The sequence below is a fragment of the Vulpes lagopus genome, chromosome 15 (genome assembly GCF_018345385.1).
Source record: "Vulpes lagopus strain Blue_001 chromosome 15, ASM1834538v1, whole genome shotgun sequence".
NCBI classification, from domain to species: Eukaryota; Metazoa; Chordata; class Mammalia; order Carnivora; family Canidae; genus Vulpes; species Vulpes lagopus.
In genome coordinates this window covers 12,271,593-12,278,652 of record NC_054838.1, presented here as the reverse complement: position 1 = coordinate 12,278,652, position 7,060 = coordinate 12,271,593, and positions in this window count along the sequence as shown.

Sequence of the window (7,060 nt, the reverse complement as noted above, 5' to 3'; positions counted from 1 at the left end):
AGAGTAAGCCATTAAAGATGTTATCAATAGTCCTTACTCAATGGTGATGCCAATAGATAATGTTAAAAGGATTTAGGTTCCCTGATTAGGCTTCCAATAAAAGATCAACCCTACAAGCCCTCGGTGGCATCCCTGTCGGGACCACTCTCACTTCTGAAAGCTTTCTCTGTATCTTTACTTAATAAACATCTGTCCCTTTACTCACTCTCCTGTGGCCTCGATTCATTCTTCGACTCTGTGAGACAAGAACCAAGCTCTCCCGTATCAGAGGGGAAAAATAACCCTGGCTTGACAATAGCAAGCCTCGGGTATCCTGTGAGTCTTCTTCAGCATATGAAAATCCTTTTGGAACTTCCTTTCCCGTTGCTACCCCCAGCCCCAAAGTATATAGTCAGTTGCTCCTCACAATTCTGGGGCAACAGCTCTTTTCTACCCATGCGCCTTATCCTCCTGCTTTAGTAAAACCACTTTTTTGCACCAAAAATGTCTCAAGGATTCTTTCTTGGCTATTGGCTCCAGACTCCCAACAATGCTACTCCAAAAATATCACTTGGCGCTGGCCTGTGGGGCTTGAGTCTTTTCATCTGGACTCTGAGCCACATTGCAACTTGGTGAGTACTTCCTCTCCCTTTACTTTCATTCCAGGGCTTTCCAAAGGACAATTTTATCAGAACACTTTCATGTCAGTTGTTCAGGCTGCCATCCTCTAGCTTGTGGCTACTCTATGGGGACAGAAAATGTCTGCCTTCTGGCAGGTAGTACCATGGCCTGAATAGTAGTAAGATCCAGAAACCTGGGCAGCCTGAGTGGCTCTGCGGTTTGGTGCCGCCCTTGGCCCAGGGCGTGATCCTGGAGACCCTGGATGGAGTCCCACGTCCGGCTCCCTGTGTGGAGCCTGCTTCTCCTTCTGCCTGTGTCTCTGCCTCTCTCTCTCTGTGTCTCTCATGAATAAATAAAATCTTAAAAAAAAAAAAAAAAAAAGGATCCAGAAACCTGATGTCCTCTCTTTTCCTGTCCTTATACAAACTTGTCTGCCTTGGGCATGGGACAGCCACTTAAGTCACCCAGATGACTACTAATCCTAAGACTCCCATGTGAGGTTTCCTCCGCATTGGTCTAATGTGATTCCCCCCTCTGCTTCTCTGGTCTAGCCGCTTCTGGCTGTGAGACCTTCCCTGGGAGCCCGCAGAAACCAGAACCTGATTGAGTTAAAACCCAACTGGGGAAAAAAAAAATGGGGGAAGGGGGCTGAGTGGCTCGGTGGTGATCTCAGGGGACTGGGATCGAGTCCTGCATCGGGCCTCCTCTCAGGGAGCCTGCTTCTCCCTCTGCCTATGTCTCTGCCTTTTTGTGTCTTTCATGAATAAATAAATCTTTAAAAAAACAACTTGCCTGGGGATTGTTTCCTAACAAAGTTGGCTATAAAGACTATATGTGTTGGAATGTCACTTATATCACGATGGACTTCTACTATTTTCTCCCAATGTCCTCTACTAACTACTTAAGTTACAAAATTGGGCAGGTTCCTCTTGTAAAACTTTTCTAGTGTTTTCCATGGGTCAAAAATGGCTAGTTCTTTGTGGCCTTCACAGCAAGGCAAACTCGGTCCATATGCCAGCACCCACTGTAGTCTAAAATGTGACAGAAAAGCTGAGAGTAGGGCAGAGGCCTCCCTCCTGCTGGGCCTTTACACAGGCTGTGATCCTAGTGATTTCATTTGAGGGATGTCTTGGGTCCCTTTGACACCGGGAACCCCTGATCCATCCTGTTAGGTGCACTTCTGAGAGTTGGGGGGAATGGACCATTTCTCTTCAGTCCCCAAGGACTTTTACTTGGATGACTTTTAACCCACTGGAAACAGTTCAGTAGCAACATTTAAGGAAAGAGAATCTGTATCTGCTCATCTGAGCTGACAGATTTTAGGACCTCTACCTCTGCACTCTAGGCTTTTATCTGCCTTTGGCCTTACTTGAGGCATTTGATCTCTCCTGTCCTCACCTCCTGTTTCTGCACCATTGCTCCCCCTCCTACCCTCACTGTCCAGAAGTAGAGAGAACCCCCTCAGACTTAACACTAACTAACTTCAGATTTCCCCACCAGGGTTGCCGGTAAAAACTGACAAAGGGGATCAAATTAATTGACTTTAAAGTGAGTCCAGGTGGAACATAATTCGGTATTTAAGCTAATTGAAACTTTATTCTACCAAGATTTACTAAAAGTCAAATAAGCTCATGTTATCTCTGTTGCAATTTGTTAGCAAAAAGATGACTTAAAATGATAGTTAATTTTGTCTGTCTTAAGTTTTCATGGGTAATTGTTAAAGATAATGTTCAAAGTGTTTGGTAACCTGAAACATTAAAGTCTTCCTTAGATAATAAATGGGACTGAATTCTTGGACATCTAGAGTTTTCCCAAATGTGATAAAATACTAACACATTGATTGCTGGTGTAGGTTTGTGCTTTAGACTTCTTATTGCAAAGAAACTAAGGATTTCTGTATCTGTTTGAAAACATTCTTTGTACTTAACTGATTCATAATTTTGCCATCTAAAGAATTCTTGACAGTTCATAATTGGTTACAACTTAGTTTTCACTGGATACTGAGGTTTCAAAGAGTAGAAAAAAATGTTTTTAAATATTTATTTATTTATTCATGAGAGACACAGAGAGAGAGAGGCAGAGACACAGGCAGAGGGAGAAGCAGGCTCCTTGCAGCGAGCCCGATGCGGGACCTGATCCCAGATTCTGGATCATGCCCTGATCCGAAGGCAGACACTCAACTGCTCAGCACCCTGAAGAGTTGAAATTCTGCTAAATATAAGACTGATGGGAATAAGGGAAGCAACTTTGAATGAAAAAATTATAAGTTTACAAAGGAAAATCTTTGGAAAGGAATTTTATATGTGGGTCAGGACTCAAGTTGAAATGGATGGGTAAAAAATTCTGCTTTTCTCTCTGTTAAAAAGACTATAAAGTTTTTTGGAATTGTTGGTCTGTACTTGATAAGAAAATATAAACAAATATTTTTCTTTTGTCTGCCTGGAAAACCAGGCAGGTTTTAGGTTTTATCTTTATCAAGTCTTTGATCACTTGGTTAAATCTTCTCAATATTAAAGGAGCTAAGTTTTACTAACAACTATATAACACTACATATTTGCCTTTGGAATCTCTTATTGTCACCTTGGTTAAATAAAGAAGTTTTGTAATTGTTGGGCTGGCGAGACTGGGACCTCAAAAGGGCAGACCCCAGGCTAGCAACCTCCCAATAAGGCCGCCTTGCCGCCCTACCCTAATTTAGCACACAAAGACGTGTAACCCTTGCCCTAATCGGAATGCCGCCCTGCCCCCATCTTCCCGCGGAAAACTTTACCCCTAAGGTTTGCCTGGGAGCGATTTCTCCCCTCTCTCCCTCCCCTGCGACTGCGGAACCTCCCCCGGGAGGGCGTCCCAATAAAAGCCTGTTTCCACCAACTTTTGCCCGGCCTCTCTATTCCATTTCACTGCCGATCAGATTAAACCTGACAGTAATTATCTGTAATCCTATTCAGGCACATGTTATAACTTTGAGGGTTTTCTTTTTTCTTTTTTTTTAAACTTCCAAAGATGGGCAGCCCGGGTAGCTCAGCGGTTTAGCGCCGCCTTGGTCCGGGATGTAATCCTGGAGACCCGGGGTCAAGTCCCGTGTCAGGCCCCCTACAGGGAGCCTGCTTTTCCCCTCTGCCTGTCTCGGCCTTTCTCTTTCTGTGCCTCTCATGAATAAATAAAATCTTAAAAAAAAAAAAAAAAAAACAACTTCGAAAGATTTAAATTGTAAATGAAGTCTCTGAATCTTAAGGCCTTTTTATTTGGTATGTTAAGTTACTCTGGAAGCACCGTTAAATAATAAGATAAGCCTTAGGTTATATTGCTTGGGTAAATGCTGTAACTATTCTAGAGATGATACGCAGTTCCTAAAGTTTTAACATGTTCTGATATAAGGCCATCACTTAAAATTCTGTTTTTTGAAGTGTGACATGTCACATAAATAACCAGATTTCCTTGTCAGCTCTATTATAACCTCTCATCAGACCTTTATGTCCATTTTTGAGTCTTTTTGTTACTTATTTATGTAATTATTGTTCATATTCTCTTGCAAAACCTGTTTCATCTTCCAGATTTTTTTTATTTTTAATTTTTTCATCTTCCAGATTTTATTTTATTTTTTTTTAAGATTTATTTATTTATTTATGAGGCATAGAGAGAGAGAGGCAGAGACACAGGAGGAGGGAGAAGCAGGCTCCATGCCGGGAGCCCAACATGGGACTCCATCCCGGGACTCCAGGATCACGCCCTGGGCCAAAGGCAGGCGCTAAACCGCTGAGCCATCCAGGGATCCCCTATCTTCCAGATTTTAAAAAGACTTTTGACAAATACAGTTTTTATATCTTTAAAATCCTAAAACTAAAACTGGTAAGAATTTCCAGAACTAAACTAAAGAACTGATAGTTTTTGTGACTCTTGTTTAAGATGTTGTGCCCAAGATTGCGAATCTGAGAAACCACCAAGGAGCTGACACCGATGCAAGCGCACGAGGGTTTATTAGCAAGCTCGAGCTTGGGTCCAAGTATACCCGACACAGCGGAGCAGGGACTTGCACCCTGAAGCGGGTTACAGCTGGGTTTTTTATAGACTGGTCTAGGGGATTTTCAGAAGGGGTGGAGGAATTTCTCAAGTTCTGTTTACATTCTGATATGGGGCTTAAGGGCATTGAGCTCTGTTCTCATTCTAATATGGGACTTTCTACCATGGGCGTGGGCTCTGTTGTCTTTCTGATATGGGATTCCCTGCCAAGGACATTGAGGACATTCTGAAGTTTTTCCCATAAAGTTCAGCTCTTATTCACAGAGGCCTAAGATGGCTGTACTTGTGCTAATGCTAAACTTTAGATGGGATGGCCTTAATTTTTCTCGGCCTCCACAAAAACACTGCTGGTTCTCTAATATTTGCTCTTCCAGACTAAGGAAACTTTCTCTTAAGATAGCTATGATATAGAAAATAAGATAAAATATTCCGATGAGAACAAATTGAAGACTCATTTTTCTACCTGAACCCTCTTGAAATTCAAAAGTTCTCCATAAATATCATTTATTTCATGGCAATTGCAGTCATTTGCATAAATTCAAAAAGAGTGTGTTCTCCTTGTAACAGGACACCATTGGAAACATTGGTTATTTTACCAAGGCTTTGACTAGAATGCCATATTAGAGACATACATAGACTCGGATATGACCACACAGCCTTGAGGAACTAAGGTTGACTTTATGAAGCATGAATCCACTAAAGCCCTTTGGAAATGTTTAGCCTGATACAGAGTTCCCAGCAGTCTTACCAAGTGAGTAAAGAATGTCAGTTCCTGGCAGATGCAGGAATCTCAGGATACTCTGAGGTCCTCCAGAAGACAAATTTGCCCAAATCTACAGGTAATTCCAGGTGTTTTTGTTTTGTTTTGTTTTTTGTTTTTTTAAGATTTTATGTATTCATGAGAGACGCAGAGACATAGGCAAAGGGAGAAGCAGGCTCCCTTGGGGAGCCTGATGTGGGACTAGATCCCAGGATCATGTCCTGGGAGGAAGGCAGACACTCAACCATTGAGACACCCAGGTTCCCTCAATTCCAGGTATTTCTGATGGCAAACACTTGGCTTGACTTCTGGCCTGGAGAGGGTACTAACAAGTTCAGTCTAGAGATTCCTTATAAAAAGTTCCAGCAAAGCAGATTCTAAAATATCTATATGATCAATCACTACTCTTGCTGAGCTTATGTAAATCATTAGGCCAACTTTGTTAAAATTAGACTTGTTTTACAAAGAATTACTCCTAATTTGGCTATCTCTGATGAGGTTTTAGAATATAGGTGAGGTCCAGAGCCGACAACCAAGAAAGAATTCTTAAGATGTCTTTGGTGCAAAATGGTAGTTTTATTCTTAAAGCACGGGGACAGGACCCATGGGCAGGAAGAGTGGCTGCACTGGGATTGTGAGGAGTGACTGATTTATATACTTGGGAATTGAGGGAGGTCAGGAAAACGAGATTTTCAAAAGAACTTTCACATGCTAAAGAGGACCTACAAGATACAATGGAGGCCTTGCCATTTTGAAATTAAAGTTGTTTTCCTCTCTAGCAAGGCCTTAGCATTAAGACAGTTGGTAGCTTCCTGGAGGAATGTCACATATCCTATCCAGGAGTGGGAGGCTGGGAGGTTGCAGGGTATCAGCTTGTTCTTTATTCTCAGCTAGCCTTCTGCTCCCTCATCACTGTCACCTGAACTTCTGACCCACCAGTCATAAGTCAGAAGTTCCAATAATTGCTTCCTTTGGTTTGATTAATTTGAGAGTGGCTTACAAAGTCAGAGAAACATTGTACTTAATAGATTACTGGTTATTATAACAGGATGTAACTCAGGAACAGCCAGATGGAAGGAATGCATGCATAGGGAGTTGGGAGGCTCCATGCCCTGTCCAGGTGGTACTCTCCCTGCACACAAGCTCATCAGCCTGGAGATTCCTGAACTCTTTTTGAGTTTTCACAGAAGCCTCATTATATAAGCATGATTGAGTAAATCATTGGCCATCACTGATTCAGTTTTAACCCAACTCCACTTCCTGGAGCTCCAGGGGACAGGACTGAAAGTTCTAACACTCAAATTGATGAAGTTTTGGAATATAGGTGAGGTCCGAAGCCCTTTAAGTTACTATATAGAAAACCTTTTCTCACTGTAGACCTATCAATAGATGGAGACTATAATGCTTTGTTAAATTATTCACTGGAGGCCAGGTTAATTCATAAATCTAAATGAATATGTAAACCATATCCTTCTTAAACCTGATCTCATAGTCACTGGCAACCCACCCCATATAAACCATAGAGAATGGTTTATTTAAAGGATTGGAAGTCCAATCCAGGAGGGGATTTAACTGCAAAATGGAAAGGCCCCTACCCGGTGTTATTTTGTATTCCCCCTGCAATACAATTAGAAGCCTACTCTTCATGGACCCATATATCTAGAATAAAAACTGCATCTC